At 51.9% G+C, this 15,240-nt stretch overlaps 1 protein-coding gene across 6 annotated transcripts in view; it reads right to left on the bottom strand.

Annotated features, from left to right (window-relative positions):
* SEPTIN9 (septin 9) overlaps positions 1-15,240 on the bottom strand; it is a 258,753-nt gene that overhangs the window by 68,075 nt on the left and 175,438 nt on the right. The window contains exon 1 of one of the 6 annotated variants that reach the window (XM_027834661.3): positions 2,897-3,045. The exons of 4 other annotated variants lie outside the window; for them this stretch is intronic. The gene's annotated coding sequence lies outside the window, so the exon portion shown is untranslated. Of the gene's footprint in view, positions 1-2,765; positions 2,830-2,896; positions 3,046-15,240 lie in introns of those variants that run through there. One more of the 6 variants, XM_043527819.1, reaches the window with a different exon arrangement.

Here is a 15,240-nt window from a genome sequence, read left to right on the forward strand (position 1 = left end):
TCGTGGGGCCCCAGGCATAAATTAGAGCAGTTTATGAGACTGCTCTCCTCCCATGGGCTGCCTATGGGTTTGCCTACACAGCAGTGGCTGGCCCGTGCCAGCTGACTCAGGCTCATGGGGCTTGGGCTGTGGGGCTGTTTCATTGCTGTGTAGACTTCCGGGCTCGGACGAGAGTCCAGGCTCTAGGACCCTGAAAGGTGAGAGGGTTCCAGAGCCTACACAGCAATGACACAACCCCTTAGAGCCCAAGCCTGAGTCGGCGGGCACAGGCCAGCCGCAGGCGTCTAAATGCAGTGTAGACACAGCCTAAGAGCTGTGTGCCAGTGCAGAATCTCCACAGTGCCCTGTGCTACGGATATGCCCTCTCCTGCCCCCAACAGGTCCCTGGCCCTGCCCTTGGCATGCCCCCTACACTGGGGACTGTGAGGGAAGCAGTGCGGGACTGATTGCTGCCCCAATTCCAATAAGAGTATGGACACTTTGGCACAGAAGGAGTGGGAAACTGTTCGGAGTGCAAGATGAACTCATGACATAATAATAATACATGTATAGCACTTTTCATCAGTAAATTTCAAAGCACTTTACAAAAGACATATCGTCATCCCCCTTTTATAATTGAGGAAACTGAGGCACAGAGAGGGGACGTGACTTGCCTAAGGTCATACAGCAAGTCAGTGGCAGAGCTAGGAACCGAACCTAGGTCTCCTGAATTCCAGTCTAGTACTCTATGTGCTAGGGCACATTGCTCCAACAGAAGGCATGAAGCTGAGAGTGGGGAACATATATACCCACATCTCTTATCGATGCTCTTCACAGAAGGGTCAGAGCTAGGTCATAGCTGGCCCTGTGCAATTACTCTCATGAATTTACACTTTAACCTTGGATGGGGGGGATTTTAAAGCAGCACAGTGCTAGATTTTGGAAGGGGTTGAACAGAAGTGCTTAAAAGAGCCAGATCTGGTCCCCTAAAAACACAAGACCCACATGGTTGCATACCCACTAAAAGCAGCTCCTGTATGGGCTTGTACAAGCAAACCTTGCATCACAAGATCTATGCTCATGCATCTGAGAGCAGAATCCAACCCAGAATCTAGATTTTAATCTGTAAGGCTTCCTAACAGGAGAAACCCACCCCCCTGGGATGGTAGGTTACTTCAGCAACTCTGTTATATAGTCAGTTTTAAAATGCTGGAGCAATGGTACCCTACACCCCTGGTCCTACAGATGGCCTGCTTTATCTGATCCACATGGCATCTAGGCCAGTGCAACGGTGGGGAATTTACATGAAAGAGTAGTCCACATTAAGCCAGTGGGTTTGAACCAGAACACACCTGGACCTGAACTCAGAAACTGGTTTCCATTCTCAGTTCTCTGCATTAATAACATAAATGCATCCTGCATACTGTGGTGATGGTCATTACAGAAAAACCTGGAAACAATCTCACTCCGCCAGTAACAATGGTACAATTACATACTCAGCTGCTTGCTCAGCCCCCAGCCCCTGCCTGTTATGGAAAAGAAAGCATCCTTCATAAAGGGTAAAGACTGTCTCAGCGGATGCTCATGGCACTAGATAGATCAGGCCAGATTCATCCCAGATGCTACTTTGCTGGCTGAAGTGGAGCTACCCAAGGAATGAATCTGGCCTCTTTTAAAAGGAGAGTCTAAACTTTCCTGGAACAAAGCTGGTTTCCCAACAAGGATGCTGGCTTCAAGCAGCACAAGGCATACTGTAGCTGAGGGAGCAGGGCCACCCTAAGAATCTGGTGCTCAGTCTGTTTGGATTTAAAAGTGCCAGGCAACAATGAGTTGCTTGGGGATTCCAGGCCTGGAAGAACAGAGTGCATTTCCTGTAAGCAAGCCCTTTCATTGTGAGAGTCATTGCTGGATCTGTACCTGCCGAAGGACCCCACGCCCAAGCACTTGTCTGTCTGAGAAGTCCCAGGAAAAGCATTGACTTAGTAGGACTACGGTTTTCCCATAATGCCATATAAACACACGTTTCCCAACCTTCAATGATCCTGCTGCAATGCAAGCAGCTGTCCCAAGTGATCATTTAAGAACCGGGAGCGCCCAGTCAGTTGCAAAGAAAACGTCTTGCCCTCCCCCAACCCCCTCACTATATCTCCCTGCAGCCCTGAAAGTTTTCATCATGAAAAGGCTTGTAAAGGGTAACACAGCAGCAGGAACACTGACTGAAAGCGACACTTGAGAACACGGCGTAAAGAAAAGTACTCATTTGAGTTTCAAGCGAACACAAACCGACTTGGACTCCCCCCCCCCCCCCCCCCCCCGCCACCCCCAGGGCTTATAGGAAAACACGCTCTGCACTCTTTCAAAAGAGATTGCTAGATAAAGGCAAGAGGAGAGTTACAGTTAAGTCCCCGTCTCAAGGAGAGCAAAACAAGCTCCTTCCAAAGCAAGGGCAAGAAACCACCAGAGAGAACGAAACTAAAGCACCCGGCTCAGTTGGCCAAATATTTACAAAGAGATAGCTGTGAAGCACAAAGCTCTTTTCTTCTTTCTCGGGGCGGAATCTGGTCGGAGCATGGAAACAAAATTCCCCCATCCCTGTCTCTCTCTGGTTACAATGACTCAGCCTGGAGGCTGAAAGCTTTTAGCAGGGCTAGAGCTGCTGAAACCTGCCCATCTCCAGAAGGGGGACAGAAGCTTGAAGGCGTCCTGCTCTGCTGAGCCTTGCACGTTACCATTGAAAGGAGCCCACGATCACAATTTAGGATTGCTGCCTTCCCCCCCATCCCTACCCTGGCATGCAGGTCCCCAGCCCTGCGAGGGAAGCTGTGGCCGGAGAGAAGGCGAGTCCCCGTGCAGCACACGGCGAGGCAGAGGGAAGGGGGATTATTGGAAAGAACAAAGGGAGAATGAGAAGACTCACCCCAGCAGTTGAAACACTCTAGGCTCCTGGCGATGTTAGCAGAGAAGGCCCGCCCCCTTCAGGGTCACATGGTTCAGAATACTAGTCAATGATCAAAGGGGCTTTGTCACTCTGTGAATTATGAGCACCCAACAGTGCGGGGGGTGGGGGTGCAGATGGATAATTACTGCCCAGGGTGCAGAGAGTGGAGTGGAACCGGCGGGGGGGGGGAGGCAGTTCAAAAGAGCCAATTAAAAATAAAAACTCTGTGACACAGCAATTCAGAGGAAAGTCTCTGCTCTAAAAAGGAGAGGAGGTGAAGCTGACTCAGCTTATGGGGATTTCGAAAACTCAGGGCGCTGTCACACAGGGGCGATCTGGAAAACAGGGAGCATTCATCCCACAGTGCTGGCAGGATCTCAAAGCACAGCACATGTGTGAATGAACTGGGCTTCACAACTCCCCTGCCACTCAGCTAAGCATTATCATCCCCATTTCACTGGTGCGGGGCGGGATCCTACGTCACACCATGGTTAAGGGATTTGGCCAAAGTCATGCAGGAAATCAGTAGCAGAATGGTGACCAGCTTCCAGATCTCCCGATGCCCAGCCCCGTGCTTTAGCCACAGGACCATCACCTTGCAGCCAATACAGCAGGTTAGTTGGCCGCTCCTCTGCTGTAAGCGATGATAGTTGTGCTGAACAGCACTTTGCATTTGTGGCTTTCGCTGGGAGATAAATGAGGTGACCTCGCTGATCTTCTCTAACCCCAGATGTATCTTCCTCCCAGCCCAGCCAGTTCTTCCTCCTGCTGCCTGATCCTGCCCTCAGTGGCACTGGAACATTTTTAGTAGTAGGGGTGTTAAAATCCAGCCCCCTTACCCCTGTCTGCACCCTCCACCCCCCTGCCCAAGCTAAGGCTGGGAGCAGGGCTGTGTCTCCAGGAAGAGGGGACCCAGACAGGGATAAGGGGGCTGAGGCTGTGGCCACAGCTGAGGAGGGGCATGGGGCCAGGAGCAGAGCCCCTGGCAGGGGCTGGCAGCCGGGATGCCACGTGTGAGGCCAGGAGCAGAGCCCGGCCGTGGGGCCGGACCCTGGGAGCAGAGAGTGGAGCCCTGGGAGCAGGGGATGGGCCTGGATGCAGGGCCCAATGGCCGGGGAGTGGGGCCAGCACCTGTGGCCCCAGAAGCAGAACCCCAGGCGCGGGGCTGGGAGTGGGGCCGAGGCATAGGCCCCGGGCACAGGGCCAACAGCTGGGGAGTGGGGCTGGTGGCCGGGATCCTAGCAGAGGGCCAGGGCATGGAGTCCTGGGCAAGAACTGGGAGCAGGGCTCCTGGGTGTAGAGCCAGCGGCTGGGGAGCGGGGCATGGGGCCGACCCCCAGGACCTGAGCTGGGGAGTGGAGCCCTGGGTGCAGGACCGGAGGCCTCACATAAAACCTGGGGGTGGTGCAGCACCCCCTGCACTCCTATTTCCCATGCCTATGCCTGCCCTCTAGTAATAGCTTGTCCTACATCCCGACCCACTGCCACAGAGGGGGCTCTGATGTCTCCAGTTCAACACTGGGACTTCACCGAGGGGCCAGTCCTACCTCTTCTTCCATGAACACGAGGGCCACATAGGCATAGAGCTGCTGGGGTTTTGTTGCACAGGGAGGGGGCAATTATCTGAGGAGTGTTGCACCCTCTGTGCACAGTGGAGTTCAATCCTATCGGGGCTCCCTGCACATGTTCAGCCAGCGGAGTTAGAGGGAGCAGGGCTGCTGGTCCCTTGGCTACATGGAGCCCCACCCAGATCAGCAGGTGCAGCAGCAACTGGGGCTACTGCAGCCTGAGGAGTACTTCTCCCCTCGCCTGTGTGGAATCCCCTGTGCCACGTCTAGCCCCTTGTGTATGGAGCAGGAGGGAGGCTTTTGCTGGGAGTAATCAAGCCAGAGGAACTGGTGGGCTAGAACAGGCCCAGCCCTTAAACCAACGCAGCTAAGAAACAACAAGTAGCAAGGATAGCCAGGGCAATCTATTAAACAAGGTGAATGAGCAGAAGTTAGTTTTATGAACCACTTTTGTTGGGAAATAAATACACAAGACAAGGAACTTCAGTGGATTTGGGCTAGTAAAGCCATAAATGCACTGGGCCCAACTCTCCACCACCTTACCATTTACTTTTCCACCTCTGGAAGGTGGGCGTAAAGGGATACCTGTCTGCTTTCCCTGGGTGCCAATGATGACACAAGGTGCAGGGCAGTGGTGAATCAAGCCCACCATTAATCAGGACCTAAGTTCCCTCTAAGCTGCACGGTTGTGCAGCAGCCTACTAAGCGCCGCTCAGGGCTGCAGCAGGGAGAGATGCCTGATAAAGAGTCTGCAGTCCCAGATAAAGAGGCGACTCTCTCTGCAGGCCCCAGCCCAGCCCCGGACCTGCCAGGAGAGGCACTTCTTCCCGCCAGACCCAGCCCAGCTTTGGACCTGCCACGGCTGGGGGAGAGGGGCCCCTTCCCCTCCCCAACCCAGCCCCGGGTCGGCCATGGCCATGGGAGAGGCACCCCTCCCCTGGCCTCAGCCCAGCCCAGCCCCGATGGGGAGAGACGCCCAGCCCAAGGGGAGTCCTCTCTCCCCACTGTAGCCCTGGGGCAGCCTGCACCCCAAACCCCTCATCCTCGGCCCCACCCCATAGCCCACACCTCCAGCTGCAGTCCTCACCCCCCCACACACACACCCCAACCCTGAGCTGCCTCCCACACTCCGAACCCCTCGGCCCCACCCTGCCACATTAATTTTGTTATGTACACCAACATGGAGGTGATGCACATAACAAAAATCATTCCGCACATGCTGGGAAAAATTAGAGGGAACACTGGGGACTGGAGTCCCATTGTGGGAGAGTACCTGGAAACACCTGGAGAATGACTACCTGGGAATAGAGGACCCTGTCATCTTTTTTCAAGTGTCTAATCACTACTGTACTGGTGCTACATGAATAATTTGGGACATGGGAAGGCAGACACTCCCTATCCACCCTCTCCTAAAGGCTCTAGTCTCTGGCTCTGACACAAATCACATACCATAAGCCCATGAAAGCTTATGCTCAAATACATCTGTTAGTCTCTAAGGTGCCACAAGTCCTCCTGTTCTTTTTGCGGATACAGATTAACACGGCTGCCACTCTGAAACGTACCATAACACAGAGACCCACACTGCAATCTACGAATAAGCCTACACAGTTGCTTCACCTAAGACTACTCCCTTTCTTGTCTTTTGTATGAACTCCTCTTTGCCCAAATGGTGCATTGGCACAGGATCAGGGAGCTCGGTGGGTTGCCAGCCTGGGTAAGTCAGATGGATGGTAACACATGCCTTTGGGCCAGGCTTTCACTGCTACCCGTTGTTCATTTGCAAGCTGAATGTACCTCGCCCTCTGACAGCACGTCTGCTCCCAAACTAACCCCACGGGCAAACGCTCGACGCAGCATGAGCACTTTGTCCAGGTCAGGACATATCAATGGGTTTGCACACAGGCAGCCTCTCTGGGTTACTGGCCACGGTCGGTCTTCTCCATCTTTTGGCTGGCCTTTGCTTCTAATTGGGGTAAGAAATCTCTCTCTCCCAGTGGTGAAGAACACACTGAGGCATGGGGAAGGCGGGGGAAGGCTGGCCTTTGAACCACCCCACTCATTCACACAGGAACAAACTCAAAGACAGATAAGGAGAAAAAATAAAGATTCCTCCAACCCCTTTTTGGGAGCAGGTTCTCACAGCTAAAGCTGTTGGGGCAGGGATGGGAGAAATCCTTCTGGTGCCATCTCTTCCTAGCCCTAATGAGGGGCCAGGCAAGTTATATAAGTCACTAGTACTCCATAGAGATGTACTGGGGAGGAGTTCGCCCTGCCTAACCCATCCCTGCTACCTTAAACAGCCAGCAGGACAACTCAAGCCCATCCAGTACCGGGAGGAAGGGAGTTTGCTTCCTGACCATTCTTCTTCTTCCTACTATCCAACTGACAGAGCAAAGCACCTTACCAGGGAGAGATTTGGGAGACCAGGCTCCTGCCGCAGTGGCCTTTATACAGACATTTAAACTGTCCACAAGCAAAATTGCAAGAGAGAAATATGCTTCTCAGTGGAATATGTGTCACAGCAGTTTTGCAATTGGCAAGGGCGATCTGTGGTTGGCGTCTGACTTGTTAGTCCGACACAGGACTGTGTGAGCTGGACAGTCTTGGACAATGCTAGCACACTGGATTGGAAAGTCAGGATCATCAGAAAAATCAATGGTCACCCCTGGTCTGCAGCATGTGTTTTACAGATGGGGCTCTATGGCCGAGGGGGATGTTCTCAAGAGTCAGCCCCTCCGAGCTGGGGAGGACGTTACACAGAGGCAGGTTATCATACCTGCAATACACTTCACTGAGCCTGGGAGGTAGCGGGCGGCAGCTTTGCTCCACTGCAGGCCGTGGAATGAGTGACCGTTATTTGTGCATGGGATAGTGTAGCCCAGAACTTCCCAGGTTGCCTCCAAAGTGGTCACATAAAATACAACCACAGAGAAGAGACGCTTATTGCAGCAGCCTCAAGTGAAACATCCACAGCGTGACGTGGGGAAGCGATCCTGCCAACAGAGAGTCCCAGGTTCCTCTCCTCTTCCCAGCATGCCCCAGCTCAGGGACAAGAACCAAACTGAGGAATTGGTCATGTCTCTGCCACGCAAGACCTCGGTCTCAAAGAGATGCAGACTGAGTGTAAGCATCTGCACTCTCCTCCTCCTTAAAACAGTCACTCTCAAGCTGACCTATTCCTTAATCCACCCAGGTCCTTGGGTGGTTTTGTCCTTCCAGAGAGCTTGGACCTAAAAACAAACAACAGGGCACAGGGAAAGTGCTAGGGCAGCTGCAGTAGACAGCAGGCAAACAAACCAGCATCATCAGCTTCCCACCTATTGAAGAGAACCTCCTCCCAGCAACTCAAGTTAAAGCAGGTCCAGTCCCCCCTGCTCCCCGAGCTCTGCTGTCAGGGCCCTTAAAACAGAGCCAGGGAACATACAAGAGGGTTGTTAAATCCACCATCATCTCCATCCTTTGTGCCCTTCAGATGTTCTGATTGTAGTTTGCAGTGTGAGTGGGCAGAGCTTTGTAATAGGAGGAGAAAGGTTAAGCAATTTGGGGACCAATTCTGCAAGGTCCTGAGCGACTGGAGGACACTCAGTGCCTCCAGGACTTGCTGAGCACTTCGCATAATCCACCCCATATGTGTCAAAGGAGAAGTGAACAGGGAGATGGAAGGATAGGACGCTGAGACCGTCAAAGCCAGCTAAGGGATCTGGAAACCCAATTCCCATGAAACATTAATGGAAGGGGGCTTTGAAGAGAGCCTTAAACCCTAGCCTTTGGCAGAGAACCATCCATTTAAAGCTACATACGCTCCCTGCTCCCCTGGCCCCTGCTGCAGACTGCTCAGCAGCCCTGTAAGGAAATCGGGAGAACAATAGGTAGCAGCTCATTGAGGAAGGGCCACTACATGCGCTCCTGAAGCAGAGCACAGGCTTATTCGTGACTCTTTCCCTTCTGCTACCCTACCCAGCTGCTCAGCAACCGAAAACCAGGCACAATGATAACCAAACCTACTCCCCAGGGGCTTCCTCCTCCCCCCACTGTGAAAACAGAAGAGGCAGGCCTGGCTTAGATCACTAAGTTCTGGGCAAAACCATCTAGTTTGCATAGGAGCATGCAGAGACCATGTTCAGTATCACATGTCAAAAATCTCTGCGCTTTGCGTAACTTGGGCTCTGCCAAAGGAGCATTTCCCTGTGCTGATGCCTGCATCACGCCCCTGGTATTTCTCCCTCTATCTCTCCTCCAGACCAAGCCACTTCTGCACCATCCCCCCATCTTCCAACTTCCTTTACACTCCGGTCATCTCATCTCGAGAGCTCTGACTTCCTGTGCTAAACTCCTGTAGCTGCACACAGTCACAAAACCTGAGCAGCTTCCTCCCCTGCTCCTTATTCCCTGCTGTGAGGGGAACAGAGAGGTCAGGCAGAGAGATTTAACTCAGCCAAGGATTACATGTAGGAGAATAAGCCTTGGCCAGAGTCCGCAGAGGCTCCAGGATGATTGGGGGACACCAGCTCTTTGTTAATCATATCTACAGCAGAGCTGGTTGGAAATTTTTCATTTAAAAAAAAAAAAATTAAATGGAAAATGATACTTGTCAAAATCAAAATGTTTTTAAAAGGGTGATTTTGACATTTAGTTTTAAACAAATGAAACAAAGCATTTTGATAATGTCAAAACATCCCAATTCAACATTTTTGGAACAGAAAGTTATGATTTTTCATTTCAAAACACTAGTCAAACAAAAATTCACTTTTTTAATATTAAAAAGTTGTGTGTAGTTTAAATGGGTCAAAATCAGAGCAAAATGTTTTGATTTTACCAAAACCAAATGTTTTAATCAACCGCCCTCCCCCTTTTTTCTCTGTTTGCGGGAAATTTCAAAGGTTTGGCTTCTGTTCTGTTTCGGAATAGAAAGAAATTGGAAATTACGGAATTTCCCATGAAACAGAAAATCCAGTTCCCACCCAGCTCACATCTACAGGCTGCTAGAGCTTCCAAACCTTTGCCGACACTCCCTCTTAGCAGTGCTTGCTCATCAGTCCTCCTCTGTGCATCACAACCAGTTCCTGGGCCTCCTCCCAGAACAGAGCTCCAGGAGGACTAGCTTTTCTGTATGGGCAGTGCTGGGAAACACCCACATCTAAGGTAACATATGGGGAGCTTAATGTCCCTTAGATGCAGCTGTTCATGCAGGGCAGACTTCTCAGAGAGGATTGATAGCCTTGTGGTTAAGGCACTGACTACACTGAGCCTGAAGGGATCTAAGTTCAGTTCTGAGCATTGCCACAAGCTTCCTGCATAACCTTGGGCTAATCATTTAGGGCCAGATGCTGGGTGACTTCAATTGAGCTACATGGATTTTAACCAGGTGAGGATGTGATCCACTTTCTCTAGATGCTCCAGTTCCCCATCTATGATTATTCCCAGTAAAATGGGGACAGTAATACTTCCTGTGCCTGTCTTGTCTAGTTGGGACAGGAATATGCTCTAGCACTACCACAATGGGGCCCCGATTCCAATCAGTACAGCTACTAGAATACAATTAGAGGTGACAATTCTGCCACCCATAGGCTGAGCGGTACATAAGTATGCAAGGAATCCCATTACATCATGGAGTAAGGTGCTGCTCATCTGGAGTAAGGGTGGCAGGATTTGGCCCTTCAATCGCGCTACAAACAATTAAAAGGATTCAAGGCAAGAGAGCAGCCTGGGTGAGGGTGACAAGAAACCTTCATGGATTTAGGCTCAAAATGAAGGAGATTAGGAATTGTTAGGAAACAGCTCAAATGCCGCAGGGGATTTCAAAAGTCACAGGACGGCATGGTTTTTTAGCTTAAGAGTGCTGTCCATCCCTTCATCCCACAGCAGTTGTTCTTGCCAGAGTATCATTTGCCCAGACCACTATGTTAATTTTACTAATGAAACACTGAATCGACCTTCACTGGGGGGAAGGAGGGATGATGTACCATCTTACACTTGGCTGCATCTGTGCTGTGATTAATACTGTTCAATGCACAGATGCCAGATGTTCTTTGTGCAGGCTGGAGCCTATCCCATATTGCACCGAGATGGAATTTTTGGGCATATGGATGTGGAGTGCTCAGGGCAGGAGTTAATCAGAGTGCAGGGATTTGCAAAATCATTTGCATGGTTATGAGAAAAGACTATACAGTTCTTATGCAGACCAGAGCCAGTCAGAATAGAGGGATGCACCTACAGGATGTGACACATAACTGGGCCTCTATTTCTCAAATATACATCAAACTGGCTGATGGGTATTGCTTTGCATAATCGCTCTCAAATTATTTCTCAGTAACCCTTTGATGATTATTCAAATCCCTGTACTCTCATTAATCATTGCCTTCAGACCTCCCATCCATACGCCCACACTAAACTTGTCTGGCCCCTGCCCCACTCTGTCACTGATACTAACTGCAAGTTAACCAGAAAAGGAACTATTTGTATTTGGTCTGAGAGGAGTGGGGAGGATACACACCACGAGGAGGAGGATGGGGAAGACAAAGGAGACAGACATTCGGCATAGAGACTTCTCAAGGTCCCTTCCAGTCCTACATTTCTATGATGCTATGGTGACAAAATGGGTGGAAGGTCAAAAACTGAGGTCTCCATGTTTGGGGTAGGCATACGGAGCAGTAGTTTGAGGACGACAGTCAATCAGACCAGAGAGCATGACAGGAGCCAATCAGAGCGCAGGAGCAAGAGGAAGGATCACATGTCCTCAGAACCCAGGGAGGGGGTGCCCGGGCTGTAAACACCTTTGCCTCCTTCCTGGGAGATCATCTAGTTCTCACCTTGTAAACAGGAAGCAGCCTCAAGTTATCATTCAAATCTCTTTCTGTTTTCATAGCAAGTGTTCATAAAAGCTTGTTCTCAGGCTGGTAGTGCTAGGTGGCCCTGTCTCTTGTCTCCCTGAAGGGCTGAGAGATCTGTCTGCATAACCCTCCAAGCCTGGACTGTCCGAGCTATTTCCCAAGCAGCTTACTTAGGAGTCATTTCACTTGTGATTCAAGCCAGTTTGTAACTGGACTCTCCTAAAGTACTGTGCTTGCTCCATCAAGGCTTAGCTTCACTCTCGTGTGTCCCCACGCTCCTGCGGTAAGCAGCTTTACAGCTTTGGGACTGCCCGTTGCATAGACGCCCCTCAGAGTCCACAAGGATTTCCTTTTAATCAGTCTCGCTGGGGTTTGTCTCTGTAACAGACATTCATTTACAGCCAAATCCTGCAGTATCAGATATGATGACACTGCAGCACATTCTGATGTGCCACATCCTGTCCTGGGCTGAAAGGGAACCTGACAGTGCTCCTTTGCTTGCCATCTTCTGGGTGTGGAGTGAAACACAGTACCTGAGCACTCGTCCTCACTGTTCCCGTGGCTCCTCTCTGCAGAACAGGGGTGCTACCTGCAAGGTCCCGGCCCACTTCCCACCGGCTAATTACTTTCTCTCTACATTTCCTCTGCGGTGTCAATGGGACACACGGTTTGCTAAAAGGGTTGTGTAGCATTGGTGTGCGTGGTTAAATAGCTGCCATGTTCCATCCTGGACATGGCTGCATTCAGTAATGGGGGAAGTTCCTGTTGACCACAATGAGAGCAGGAGCAGGCCAGTCTTTTCCGAAGTGCTCTGGAATCTTTCAAGGCCGAGAGACATTAAATACCCTTACCACCACTGATACCTCAGTCTCCTTGTTCATCTTCATTTCACATTCACAGCCTAAGTGCCTGGCTCATAGCAGTCCTCTGCTTGTATAGTGACTGGTGCTTTCCTGCCTAACTCCAACTTCCAGCTTAGCAATGCTGGTAACTTCTCTAAGCACGTAGGCCCTGAAGTAGCAAAGCACGTACGCATGTGAGCGCTGTTGTACCACTGCCTTCAACAGTACTTCTCATGACCTTAAACTTAAGAGTTTTCCTAAGTGCTTTGCTGAATTGGGGCCATAATGAACAAAGAGCAATGCAGTTACTGACATCAAAAGCTGCAGAGAATCAGACGAGATATGTATTCAGCAGAGGCCAGACTTATGTGTGACCTAAAAAGCTTCTCATGTGGCTTTGGTTCACTTCCGCTCTCTTTCTTGCATGGTTTCCTCTTGCTTTGAGCTCCTACAGGTGGGAGCAGAGCAGAGCGCGAGCAGTTTCCTCAGATGCTGAATTCAGCTAATAAACACTTCAGGTCTGAGTAGATGGTTCTAATGCTACATCAACGCAAATACTGTGGAGCCCAATGGCTAGTGCACTGGACTAAGACTTAGAAAAGACCTGGGTCTAAATCCGAGCTCTGCCACTGGCCTGCTGAGGGCAAGTCACGTCCCCTCCCTGTGCCTCAGTTTCCCCATTTGTAAAATGGGGATACTGATCCTGACCTCTTTTGTAAAACACTTTCATAGCTATAAGAAGTGCTACAGAAGAGCTACATGGTATTGTTGTTGTCAGCTCACACCATTGCTCATGAAAGGGTCACTAATTTCGTGATATGGTGATTGTCTCTCTCGCTGGGGCATATTCAGATTTCAGCAGCACAGGTGTAAATCTAGAGGAGCCCCTCTGAAGTCAAAGGACTTACACCAGATTTTAGTGAGAGCAGAATCTGGCCAGGTGTGAAAACACCCTTGCAGTTTGTGATTTCCAGCCTGTGCTCTGATGCACACACCTGAATCCAAACATTCATGAGGATCATCAGTGATTCCCTCAGGACCAGCCCAAGCCAATGACTCTGGGAGATGGGGGTATTTGTTAGCATAGGAGGAAGGAAACTGGATTAAGCAATTCCCTATATGATTTAGTGGAATGTCCCGTCCCCCCACCCCATTCATATCACTCTGCACATGTACCCCTCCATGTGTTCTCCATCAGATTTCCCCTGGAAGCCTCCTGTCTATACTGGAGGCAGAGCGCTGCACAGCCCAAGGAAAGGTCAAGCTGCAGCCCTAAGCAATCTCCTCGTAGCTCTTACGTACGGGAAGGGGTTGGAAGGGGGATAACAGTTGACTCTCTGTGATGGGACTTTTCAATGTTACTGGCCCAACCTAAATATGAAAGAAATGGAGCCAACATCTAGCCAATCCGAAGGCTTCCTGATTCCTAGCCCTATGTCACTGGCATCACAAAGCCAGCATCCCACAGCATCAAGATCAGAGGTGGGCAAATACGACCCGCGGGACTGTCCTACCCGGCCCCTGAGCTCCTGGCCCGGGAGGCTACACCCGGCCCCTCCCCCACTGTTGGCCCTCCCATGCAGCCACGCTGCCGCGCAGGCAGAAGAGCTGTGAGCTCCTGACGCTCTGAGTGGCATGGTAAGGGGGCAGCGGCAGCCTGCGTGCGGCGGTGACAGGGTTGGGTAGGGGGTCCCGGGGTGCAGTCAGGGGACAGGGAGCAGGGGGTGGTTGGATGGGGCGGAGGTTCTGAGGTGGTCAGGGGTCAGGGAACGGGGGGGGGAGGGGCGTTGGATAGGGTGTGGGAGTCCTGGGGGGCCTGTCAGGGGGCGGGGATGTGAATAGGTCAGGACAGTCAGGGGACAGGGAGCAGGGGTGGTTGGATAGGGGGTGGGATCCCAGGCGGGGAACAGTTTGGGGTGGGGGGGTCCCAGGAGGGGGCAGTCAGGGGACAAGGAACGGGGGGGTTGGATGCATCGGTGGTTCTGAGTGGGACAGTCAGGTGGTGGGAAGTGGGAGGGGGTGAATAGGGAGCGGGGGCCAGGCTGTTCGGGGGGCACAGCCTTCCCTACCCGGCCCTCCATACAGTTTTGCACCCCAATGTGGCCCTCAGGCCAAAAAGTTTGCCCACCCCTGTTCAAGATCCTCAACTCGCCATAGTGACTGGATGCAGCCTTCCAGGGGTTGGCCAGGAGAGAGTTAACACCACCAGAAACCTCTTCAGTGGGTGTCTGCCTTCCCCACAAAGGCTGCCAGAGCGCTCAGCCACAGGGGCGGATGTAGCCTCCTGATTCAATGGGTGCGCTATACTTAACTGGGGAGGGGGCACCAACCACCCGCTGCAGCGCCCTCCGCCCCAGCTCTGCAACTCTAATCCCAGACCGCTGCAGAGGGGAGGCCCCAGGGAGTGGGGGTGGGGGCGTTGGAGACAGAGGCCACCCTGAACTCACCCCAGAGTGGCGGGTCCTGAGCCTGACTCCCCACTCCAGATGGCTGGCCCATACCTGAGTGGCGCTGCAACCCAGTCCGCCAGGTCGCAACGCCTGGAGTGCAGAGCTGGGTTCAGCTCCGCGGGACAGGAGATGCCACTGCAGGGTGAGTGCGGGGAGGTCCCTCTCTCCAACATCACACCTCCCCCAGCCTCCCCTTCAGACTGGGCCAGGAGAAGGGTACATTTGCCTGGTTATGAACCCTTGGTTGTGGATGCAATTGGGCCCATGAACTCACACTACAGCTGCCCCTGTTCAGCTATGAGAGGAATGCGGCAGGGCTCAGCAGCTGTGCACTCTGTAAGATGAGTGGGATTCTAGTCGCACTTGGACAGATCCGGGAAATACAGCTACTGCAGGGAAAGGACAGACTCTGACTATGACAAGCCATCTGCCTCGGATGCTTGATGGAAGCCTCATCTCAAATCCAAATAGTGTGTGTTCCCCTTCAACTGGCCGCAGCTCACCGAGCTACCCGTGTAAAGGGCCCTCAAAAGAGGCAGAAATAGCCTCCTGCCACGTCCCTGGATGGTCTAGAGCTGATGAAAGGGTTCTCAGTGGCTCTGCTCCCAGGCCCATGCATAGTGGTGGATGGGG

Source organism: Chelonia mydas, chromosome 14, assembly GCF_015237465.2.
Source record: "Chelonia mydas isolate rCheMyd1 chromosome 14, rCheMyd1.pri.v2, whole genome shotgun sequence".
NCBI classification, from domain to species: Eukaryota; Metazoa; Chordata; order Testudines; family Cheloniidae; genus Chelonia; species Chelonia mydas.